General features: G+C 42.7%; 1 pseudogene; it reads right to left on the bottom strand.

Moving 5' to 3' along the window:
• Window positions 1-7,641: 7,641 nt before the first annotated feature.
• LOC118625038 lies at window positions 7,642-10,347 on the bottom strand (annotated as a pseudogene).
• Between the last annotated feature and the right edge of the window lie 1,786 nt (window positions 10,348-12,133).

Raw genomic sequence — 12,133 nt, forward strand, 5'->3', positions numbered from 1 at the left:
AAATGTATATGTTGAAGTGCTCTTCCCTAGTCCCCTAGCAGTGACTGTTTGTGGAGATAGGGTCTTCACAGAGTTAATCAAGTTAAAATGAGATCATTGCAGTGGGCCCTAATCAAATATGGCGGGTGTCCTTATAAAAATGGAAAATTTGAAGACATTCACACAGGTAGAATGTCATGTGAGGATGCATCTATAAGCCAAGAAACACCGAAGATTGCCGGCAACCTGCCAGAAGCCAGGAGAGAGGGTGGAATGGATCCCCCTCACAGCCCTCCCCCAGAAGGAACCAACCCTGCCGACACCCTGACCTGGGACTTCTCCCCCAGGACTGGGACACAATAAGTATGTGTTGTTTCAGCCACCCACTGTGTGGAACTTCATTACAACAGCCCTAGCAAACGAATATAGTAGCCATTTGTCTGATAAATAACTAACCAAAGCGTTCTAGAAGTAAAGGATAATGTCGTTGTTGTTTTTTGAGGAAAGATTGTCCACTTCATCATTTGTGTTATCATCAGTACAAGTTGACAACATGAGATAGTAAACAAACTTTGCAGTGTCTGGTCTTTCCTCCTAATTCTGTTGTGGCAGAAATTCAGTCGGCGGGAAGAGACAGACTGTACACACTCAGAGGATTAGAAAAGGACTGTTGAGTGTGCACCGGTGCTGTCCCAGCAAGTCACCTCCAAAGGCTGAGCCCTGAGCCGGGGTTCCAGCCGCCTTTTATACATGATAAGCCTCCAGGTATTCGGGGGCCTTCTAGTCCTGCTGCAGTTTGGGGTGGCGGGTGTAGGGGGATTACAGAAGCCAGGGCGGGGTCTCTGCACTGCCTGAGGGGCTGTCTGCACCGGCCTTGCCTTCTCAGTTCAGTTGAAAGGCCCACCTTGATTTTGCTGGTACACAGCAATGAGCCAGCTTTCTGGGAAGAACAGAGAGACTTACAAAACTCAGAAGGTTGGAGGGAGGTTGCTTAACTGGCTTGAGGGATTTTTAATGGTGACTAGATCAGGGCTAGTCTAAGAAATAATTTGATAGGCCCACGAAATACTGACTTGAGTCTCTTCCCTGAGGTTCCATAAACAATTCCTACCCATTTCCTGTCAGGTTCTTAGCCTCAGTTTCCCTAAGTATAAAACAGACTGATAACAATCCAGCACTCCCTGGGTAGCAGATAGTTCTACCAAAGGAACTTTAAGATTCTCAAATAAGTCACACACCTGAGGAGACTTTTCCTGGTTCTTACTAATGATTTCCAATGTTAATGTGATTTCATAGAAATATCATGAGCAAAATTCTACATAATACCATATTTACAAATGCCTTCCCAATACACTGCCAGAGCACAGACGGTGTCTCTGCCCTCCAGGAAGATCTTGATAAACGTGAAGTGAGCAGATGATGTGCAGAGAGAGAGCAGCAAGTCAGAAATGCGCGCGCGCGCACACACACACACACACACACACACACACAGAGTGCATTGTGCTACTTGGACAATGTTTCTCTTGAGCGTTGTCTTTTCTTTCCCAAATCTCCCTCTTCTCACCTTCCCTCAAGAAACAGCCAAGTCTCGTGAACACACATACACTCACAACCTTCTTTTTCCTACCCTTTCTTTCCGCTTATCCTGGGGGAGCTGCGCTGTCGTGGCAGTCAGCTCCACGGGACCCCCCAATCGCCTTGCTCCCTGTCTCCATTACAGCCCCAGCTGGAAGTTCTGTGCTGGCGGCTCCACCCCAGCTCCCAGGGCCCTGCTCCCTCCCTCTGAGCTGTTGATTCATCCCTTGCTCTTCAAATCTCACCTTAAAAGCTTCCCCCTGGGCTTTAGCTTGAGGTCAGCTCTCAATGCAAAATGCTTCGGGACACTTTGTATTAAGGGTGTTATTGGCACTAATGGTACACGCGAATCAATTGTATTAAATCTTCATGACTTCAGGTAATTTGTCTGGGAAAATGACATTCTCCATTCCCCCCTGGGATTTCAAATTTGTGTGTACGTGCGTTTTCCCCTCAGTGCTGTTTTGAACAAACAACAAAAATTACATAAACTGCTGAATATCCTTTTCTTCCATTTCCCCTACTGCACCTTCTCATTGTGTGAATTGGCACAGTCTCCTGAACGCGGTTGTGTTTACTTCTGGGGCACACTGTATAATTTAACTTTCTGCACTGTAAAATAAGTCAGCGGCGATATTTTTACTTGTTCTGACAATGTCCAAAGTTGTCTCTCACTGTTTTTATTTAAAGGAACTAGACACAAACCTGGCTGCCTTCACCATGGCCTCTGCGAGGGCTACAGCTGAGAAAATCCGCCGTCAGGAAGGAGTGAATAGAACTAACAAGACTATTGAGCTGGCCAACAGATTAGTGAAAGGTCTGGAGGTGAGGTCCTACAGGGCAGACTAATGAAGCCGGCCGCAGAAAGCACTTCTTTGTTACACACTACCGATCTGGCAATAACAGCAGCACTTAGCAAAGGGCCTGATGAGCTGAAAAAATTATGTCATTATCATTCATTTTTTTCATAATAGAAACATGTTTTTGACCTTTACATTTTCTTACATTTTCCCATGCTGCGGCCTGTATTAACTGTAAGATTACCTAGTGACTAGCATATTCACGAAGCCCTATAGGAAAGGGAACAGCCGTCCTTTCTTGAGTTATTGACAAATAAAGTTGAAGCCATTAAAAAAAAAAAAAAAGGCAAAGACTTTATTTGGAACAATTAGACGATGCTAATGATAGCGCCCTAGGTTGGTTTACCACGAAGCACCATGCAATTTGTCCGACTTAGTTAAGGAATATGATAATGCCCTAATTATCTGTCTAAGATGTGCCCTGGATATTACAGAGGAGACAAAGAATAAAGAGTGGCAAACCATGAATTATCCGAAATAATCCATATTGTTCAAGGTTGGCTCCTGAGAAAGCCTGGTCACTGGTAGCTTTCTCATTCGCCATTCATCTATTGTTAATTTAATCTTTTGTATATATTTAAATGTTCTTCCCTGGGCTAACAGTTGTTGGGAGAACCTCTCTCCTTGTTCCCCGCCATCGGGGAGGCATGCTTTCTGACCAGCGCCTCTCCAAGCCTCTCTTTTCTTCTGGTAGCCGGACTTGCAGTGGGCCAAGAAAGCATCCACCCAGGCTAATTAAGCAGATTTACCCAACTGGATATTGTTCGGAGAATTCAAAATATAAATTGATGAGTGCTTGTTTAGTGCCATTTGAAGTAAGAACTGAAAGGGTTTATCTGCTGAGAAGGAAAAGTCTCAGTGTCTGAGATGAAAGCCGGAAAATCTAATGAATGTAAATGTGTCCCACCAGGGTAGCCATAGTTCATCTCACTGTGAGGCACTGAGGTCTCCCAAATTAATGGAAGTAAATTACTATCTTAATCTGACAAATCTATCACTGTTTTAGCAGATCAGTTTGCCAGCACACAAATAGATCAGGGCAATGGTAGAGGAGTAGCAACGCATTTCTTTTTTTTCCAGAGTAGTGTGAACCCCATCCTCTTACAGGGGTGGGGAACCTTTTTTCTGCCAAGAGCCATTCGGGTAGTTATAACATCATTCGCAGGCCATACGAAATGAATTATCGACTTAGAAATGAGCCTGCTGTATTTGGTCAGGCTAATTTGGTGAGGCGTGTGATGTTAGCTGGTGTTGATTTTCCGGGCCTTCCCTGGCCCGCGGGCCAGACGTTCCCACCCCTGCGAGACCGGCCAGGCCTGAGTCTTACTGACTTAGTTTCACTCCATTTGATGGAGCTCTTTGTGCAAAAAAATACCTCTCAGAACAAGCTCAAGGCAATAACCCTGCTCTAAGCTCAGACTGTTGGATCTCTTCCAACGTTTTCCATGGCTTTTGCGCTACCCTTTCTGACCTAATGAATCTGTGGCCTCCAGAGAACATTCAGCCAGGGCTGTGAACACAGGACACCTGCGGGAAGACCTGCCTCCCCTCGGCTGCTCTGACTTTGTATGTTGACTCCTTTGCAAGCCAGACTCACATCTGACCTGTTGAGAAATCAAGTCACGGTAACTAACCCGACAGCAAGTAAATCCTACCACCCCGTGGTGGAAACGCTCAGTGTGTCTGCTCCAAGTCTTCTTTGTTGAAATACTTGCGCCACTTATTTTGAGGCATTTTGTAGCAAATGAAAGCACTGCAGACTGTCGCAGTGCAGAATCGCATGCACTTCTGTTCTTACTTCCATATGACAGAGCCCAGCCACATCTGTGTCACGAAACGCTGCCATCTCTGCTTCTCTGGCAAATTGGGCAATTAAGGCTTCTATCCTGCAAGCGTGTCTTTCTTAAGCTGTGCAGTCCTAGTACTTACAAATGTTTTGTTATTTAGCCCATTAAATATTACCATCCTAGGGATGAGTTTGCTTAAAAATCTTCTTCTCTTTTTTGACTATGTTCTATTTTTGTACTCTGATATTTCCCTTCCTTTATTTTATTTTCTTCATTACTATCTCCTTCTGCTTCTGCTTTTTATTTCAGCTGTATTGAGGTATAATTGACAAATAAAATCGTAAGGTATTTGAGTGTCCATCATGGTGATGTGATACACACATACATTGTGGAAAGATTCCCCCATCGAGTTAAGCAATAGCCATCACCTCACATAGTTCTCCCCTTGGTGAGAACATTTTAGTTCTACTCTCTCAGCAAATTTTAATTATACAGTACAGTGTTATTAACTATACTCACCATGTTATACATCATATCCTCAGACCTTCCTCATCTGATAGTTGGCCCTTTTACCAACCTCTCTTTCTTCCCCCAAACCCCAGCCCTGGCAACACTTTTGGATTCTGTTTCTATGGTTGACCTTTTTTTTTTAAATTAAGATCCTACATATGAGTGGTGAGAATTTAAAAAAAATTTTTTAATTAAAAAATAATCTCACATCTTCTTTATCCATACATATGTTGATGAATACTTAGGTTGTTTCTAGGTCTTGGCTATTGTGAATAATGCTGCAATGAACATGAGAATGCAGATATCTCTTTGACATTCTGTTTTTATTTCCTTTGGATAAATACCCAGAAGTGGGATTCCTGTATCATATGGTAGTTCGAGTAATAATTTTTTCAGAATCTTCATACTGTTTTCCATAGTAGCTACATCAACCTCTCTCTTCCTCTCTCTCCCCCTCTTTGTTAAATCTCCCTGACTTCTTGTTCTCTTTCTTTTCTTCTTTCTCTCTTTTTTCCTTCCTTTCTTCCTTTCCTCCTTCCTTCCTCTTCATTTCATGTATTATTTCTTTCTGGGAATTTTTTTCCTCTGTATTTTTCTGGGTGAAGGGTAGAAATCTAATTATCATTGATATTATTATAATATATATATATATTTTTTTTTTATCATCCTCACCTGAGGACATTTTTCCATTTTTTGTTCAGGTAGAGTGGGAGAGAGAGAGAGGAACAGAGAGAGAGAGAAACGTAGACACAAAAGGGACACATCGAGTGGTCGCCACCTGCACAACCCAACCAGGGCTGGGGACAAACTGCAACCGAGGTACGTGCCCTCAGTGGGAACCAAACCTGGGTCTCTCTGGACCGCAGGCCAACGCTCTAACCGCTGAGCCAAACCGGCCAGGGCCATTGATTTTATTTTCAAGGCAACTCTTTTGGAGCAGACTATTCAATTTTTTTCTCTTCTATTGTAAAATCAAAAATGGTATATTACAGTAAGTTCTGTGTTTACACTTTGAAATTTATGTTTGGAGTAATCAAAGTCTTCATTTGTAAGTTCTGAGCATTTCTCTCTCTTTGGTCCTGTACTAATAGCCACTTCATAACCATTTAAAATAGTGCTTTGTTATTACTCATTAAATGTTGTTATGAGAATTGTTTTCTCCAAGATTATTTCATTACCATTATAACATTCATTTAATTAGCATATTTTTAAAACTAGAACACATTAAAAATGAAATGCAGAAATGATACTAAGACTTGTTGCTTTAAATACACTGCTATCTCTCTAGAAGGAAATTTCAGAGCATGTATCAAAAATACTGAAAGTATGTGTACTTTGACCTAGGAATCCCATTGCTAGGATTTTATCCTACGAAAGTAAGAATATGGCAAAAATTCACTACTAGAATATTTTTTGCAGCACTGTTCATAATAGCTACAGATTAGAAATCACCTCCATGTCCCCAAACTGGGTACTGGCACAGTAAGTTATGGGTCATCCATAATCATATAACCACTAAAAATTGTTGCAGAACAATATTTTTATCATATGAAAAAATGATTTTAGTATATTTTTAAGTCAACAAAGCAAGTTACAACACAAAATATATGTTGTGATTGCAGTTTGACATTACATTACCTCTCAGCTCCAAATCTTGACCTGTTCTGCCTTAATGGGCTGGGCCCTGAACCCATGTTCCGTTGCAATGAGCACAAGGTGAGATTTGTCAGTAGACGGTGCAGGAGAGACAATGGTAGGAGGAAGATGCTCCCCCCTCTTGCCTCCAGGGCTTCCCTCTGGTTTTTCTTCTTGGTCGGACACTACTGCCAGAGGCTTTTGCCCAGCCAACACCCAGCAGTCCCTCAGGGAGCACTCAGCCCCGCCCTGGCTAGTGACCACCTTGCAGCAGCCTTTCTAACTGGGACACCGTCACCCGGCCTCTGCTGTCCTGCCAGCACGCTGATGCTTGGTGCTCTGACTGCCTCTGAGCACCTGCACTGCAGAAGCATGTTCCCCGCTTGCCCAGTATCTGTGGACCCATTCTGGGTCTGGCAACCCAGAAAACAGCACATCCAGTGGGGCTGCAGACATACCCTGTCCAGCAAGGTCTGAATCCGCTTGGGGAGGGGACTCCCCTTTAAAGTTGTTCCTTTCTTGGATGCTCTTTCTTTCTCAGCTCTTGGGTATTCTTTAGAGTTTTCTTTTCACCTTCCTAATTATGCCTGTGTTATAGTTAATAGTTCTTTATAACGAATGTTCTCTCTTCAAATTACTGTGTGGTTTCTGTCTCCTGATTGGACCCTGACTAATACATATGTTTTTGTATAAGAAGAGAGAAATGAAGACTGAGACAAAAAGCCAAAACCTTAACAGTGGTTGATTCTGGGTGGTGTGATTATAGGTCTTTTTTATTTGGGTCTTTATGATTCATAATATTTTCCAAAATGTTTTCTAAGGAGCTTTTATTTATTTATTTATTTATTTATTTATTTATTTATTTATTTAAGTTTAGGATTCATTTTTATGCTAGCAAAAGTTAAACCTCAACACAAGTTTATGTTCTTGTCACAAAATGCAGCTCCAAAACCAAAATGATCCTATCAGGTGCCTATTCACTCAGCAGATTGGATGGAGCTGGCCCGATACTGGGACCACACAAAGTTCTACAATTGTTTCTAAGACTTGGCCTTCTTACCGTGACCACCATCAGCGCCCAACCCTGGAGGGTCACCGCAACTCTGGCTTTAAAGTCACCCTGTTGATACAAATGCATTACAACTATTTTTGTGAATAGGAAGATATTTTTTGACCAATATAAAAGTTTATTTAACACAAGTTCAATGTGAAAATGGACATGACTCATTTTTATATTGTAGTAAAACAGTTGCTATGGAGAGGGGACTGTGGAAGCAGCTGATTTCAGCCATTCTTCATACTCGTTCCAGGGCATCTGCCATGGTGATACTATTTCCTTATATTGCCACAAGGCAGCATTCTTCTGTGGCCCACTAGTTGAGATCTCCGCACATTCATCTATCACAAGATTCATAAAGAGATCAAATCCCCACAATACTCCTTGGACATACCTGCCACCATTCAATTTCAACAATAACTTCTTGTCCATAAAGATTTTCAACTCAGGAGGGTGAGCTCAAAGATACCTCCAAATGACAGTAAGATGATTTTTTAAAAATACTGTAGCAATGTTACAAAATAAGTCATTCCATTTTATTGCAACCTGCTGCTATTTAGAAACATCTGTGGATGCACATAGCAAATTGACTTGTTACTGGTCAGCAGAAGTGGCAGTAATGCAAGGGCGCTGTGGGCGAATTCTGAGATGGCCCAAGGTTTCCGGTCCTTGATGTGCACCCCCCCCCCCCCATGTTCAGTCAAACACTGCGGTGAGAGCATTGTGCAGATGCAATTAATGTCCCAAACCAGTTGACCTTGTGATGGGCAGATTATGCCTGTGGGCATGACCTAATTACACAATCCCTTTGAAAAGTAATCGATTTTCTCTGGTTGGTTGCAGAAAAGGAGAAAGTCAGAGACTGGAAGCGCAGGGAGCTCCAACGTGGCATCTTGGAAAAGTTTTCCATTGCTGACTCTGCAGACGCAGGGGGCCACGGGGCAAGGAATATGGGCAGTCTCCGGTGGCCGAAAGCAGCTCCCGGCTGACAGCCAGGAAGAAAACAGCAACCTTGTTGACAGCCACAGGAACTGAGTGCTGCCAACAACCTGGATGAGGCTGGAAGCCTGTTCTTCCCCAGAGTGTCCGAATGAAGAGAAACTAGAAAGCAAACGGACTGGGTCTCTCTGACCACCCCTATTCTTAAGGATTAAAGATGCAGATTAAAAAGCTCATGGAGATCTCTGGCCAGTGTGGCTCGGTTGGTTAGGGGTCCCCCCCACCACCACCAAAGGATCCCCAGTTCAATCAATTTCTAGTCAGAGTACAGTTGTGGGCTTGATCCCCGGTTGGATGGATGTTTTGCTCACATAGATGCTTCTCTCTCTCTCTCCCTTCCCTTCTTCTCTCTCTAAAAATCAATTTTTAAAAATATGTAGAAAAATGCAGTATCACCTCACACCTGTCAGAATGGCCGCCATCAACAAATCATCAAACAACAAGTGTTGGCGAGGGTGTGGAGAAAAGGGGACTCTAATACACTGCTGGTGGGAATGCAGACTGGTGCAGCCACTATGGAAAACAATATGGTGTTACCTCAAAGAATTAAAAATTGAACTGCCATTTGACCTAGTGATCCCACTTCTAGGAATATACCCTAAGAAGCCTGAAACACCAATCAGAAAGAATATATGTACCCCCATGTTCATAGCAGCACTATTCACAATAGCTAAGATCTGGAAACAACCCAAGTGTCCATCAGTAGACGAATGGATAACAAAGCAGTGGTACATATACACAATGGAGTACTATGCAGCTGTAAGAAAGAAAGATCTCTTATCCTTTGAGACGACATGGAGGGACCTGGAAAGTATCATCCTAAGTAAAACAAGCCAAACAGAGAAAGACAAGTATCATATGATCTCACTTATTTGTGGAATATAATGAACATAACAGTCTGAGGAATGGGGTAGTCCCAGAGATGTGGAAGTGGGGTACAGACTGACAATCCCCAGAAGAAGGGGTAGGGGGGAGAGATAAAGCACAGAACTTATATGCAGGTATGCATGAACAATGGACATGGACAACAAAGCTGGGGACAGGGCAGGGAGGGAGGGGGGAAAAGGAGAAACATCTGTAACAAAAATTAATTAATAAAAAAAAATTAGAACAAAAAAGAATAAGAAAAAAAATATGTAGAAAAACATAAAAGGAAAGTATCAATAATAAAAAAAAAAAAAGTAAAGCTCTTGGAAGGGCAACATAGCGTTTGGAATTCTGATCAGTCACCTGGCCCCTCACGTGTGGCTGTGGCTGTGTCGAGCGGCACCCCCACACTCGCTGTGTGCACGGGGTCTGGACTGTGGGTGCACCTTCCAGACTCGAGTCTACACATTCGTATTGGACCAGCTGGGCTGCCCTTTTTTAGTTATATTCCTTGAGGATTTGATTACAAAATGTGACTTCATGTGAGTAAAGACTTGGGAAATGACTACTACTTTTATGTTTTGATTATGTAGCTGCATAGAAACTTCATTTCTTTAATATGACCTTTTCTCCTTTCTTTCCTTTTGATTCAAACTGGCCTCATCCAGCACCCTGACTCATCTGCCTCCTCCTCCCTTGCCTGTCCACTCCCTTAATTATTAAGCCCTCTTGGCAATGAGGTTCTGATCAGCATCAAAATAATCTTAGGAAACAAAGCTTTAGGTCTATTGACTACAGAAACCGTTTCAACCGACTAGAGATAACATCTGGGCCTCAGTTGTGTTTCAGCTCTGTGCCCAGTGGCTGAAACCAGGCACCGTGGCTGACATCAGGACCAGGTGCACTGGTCAACTACCCCCTACCCTAGCACCAACTGATCACTAGAGACCACAACCCTGAGACCACAATCCTAATTCCCTTAGCATGATGAATGATTTTCCCCCCTATGTAACCCATCCCCTAGAAGCCACCAGGGAGCCAGGTCTTTGAGCATTAGCTCACCTATGACTGTGGGCATGGGCCCCTTGAACTAATAAATTCTTATTTTCTTTGTTGCAAACTCCTGTGTGTGTCTTACTAGACTTTGATTCATGCAGGCGCATGGAGCCCTTTAGTCCAGTAACAGTTTCAGTTTTGAAACTGAATAACCTCTTGTTCCGTAACAGGTTCTGTTTCCCAACATCTAACTCCTACTGTCAACACCTCCTACCTTTACTCAGAGTTTTTTGGCCCTAATTTTGATCTCTCGAATTTGGTTACTTTTTGCTTTGTTTGGGGTTTTCTGCAGAGCCTTTTTTTTTTTTTTTTTTTACTTTCTCAGTTTTGGTCAATTTCACAGGGGTAAAAAATAAGACATAAATTTTACCAGAAACTTTAAGTGATTTCGCCTATCAGGCTTTCAAATCCTCAGTGGAAATTTGAAATCTGGTTCCAGATTTAAGTCATCTTTAAGTGATTTCTGCCAGTTATCAGAAAAGAAAAGCTGAACTCTTAACAGAGGTGAATGATCTTGGAAAGTCCTGAAGAGAAGGGGTTGGTCTGTGTCACTGTGAACGTAAATGATGTCACCAGAGTGAAGAAACTGCCACCCTTGGATGGAGTTGCCACGGGACCTTCCACCCACTGGGACTTTCTCTGCCCTGAGTCATCGCGTTTATCCCAGTTTCCTGGTAGGTATTAATCCTGGTTCACTCATTCTGAATACTTTGTCCACGAATGGTTATTTCCCTAGTCTGCTACAGTCGTGTCAACAAGAAGGCAAAGTAACACTTCGTTTTGATAGCCGACTGGGAATCCAACTACAGAAGCCATGAAATCACAGTGAAAGCCCAGCACACGGTCAAGTTGGAAGGGCAGTGAGGCATGTTTTCCTCCGTTGACAACACTGACATTACAGGTTTGAAAAGTCTTTATTGCTGTTTCCATCTGCACTCACCAAGAAGGAAGATTATTTCAAACTCGAGCTGAGATTCAGCAAGCTGATGAGTTCCTCCCCTGCCTTCCCTCTGCACAGGGTAATTTCTTTGGGGATGCTTTCCCACTGGAGATGACCCCACCCAGCAGCAGGGGACAGAATGGAGGTTAAACACGCAGGAAATCTACTTGATGAGTACTGTGTTGAACTATGTGCCCCCAAATTCATATGCAGAAGTCCTAAACCCCAGTACCTCAGAATGTGACCTTATTTGGAAACAGGGTCATTACAGATGTAACTAGATAAATTATGATGAGCTCATATTTGAGTAGGATGGGTTCCTAATCCAACATGACCAGTGTCTTTATAAAAAGGGAAATGTCCACGTGAAGATTAAAGGTTATGTCTCCACAACCAAGGAGCTACCAGAAGCTAGGAGAGAGGCCTGGCCCAGATGTTTCTTAAGCACCTTTAGAGGTACATGGCCCCACTGAGACCTAGGTTTGTAACTTCTGGTCTCCAGAACTGTGACACAATAAATTTCTGTCATTTTTACAACAGTTCTAGAAAACTAATACAATGAGGACAGTGATTCTTATTTCCTTGCTTTTAATTGAGTGCCTTTGGCAAAAACAAAAACAAAAACTCTTGTCATCACTGCTCTTCAAGCCATGCTAGGTTTGAAAAGGAAGAATGGACAGGGCTGCATGAGGCCAATGTTACTTTTTAGATCCAATTTTTTTCTTTTTTTAATTAATTAATTTATTTTTGTTACAGATGTTTTTTCTTCCCTCCCCCCCAGACACCCTCCTCACTATCCCATGCCCCGCCCCCAAGCATTGTTGTCTATGTCCGTTGGTTATGCATGCATGCATGTAAGTTGGTGCAT

This window comes from Molossus molossus, unplaced genomic scaffold (genome assembly GCF_014108415.1).
Source record: "Molossus molossus isolate mMolMol1 unplaced genomic scaffold, mMolMol1.p scaffold_m16_p_11, whole genome shotgun sequence".
NCBI classification, from domain to species: domain Eukaryota; kingdom Metazoa; phylum Chordata; class Mammalia; order Chiroptera; family Molossidae; genus Molossus; species Molossus molossus.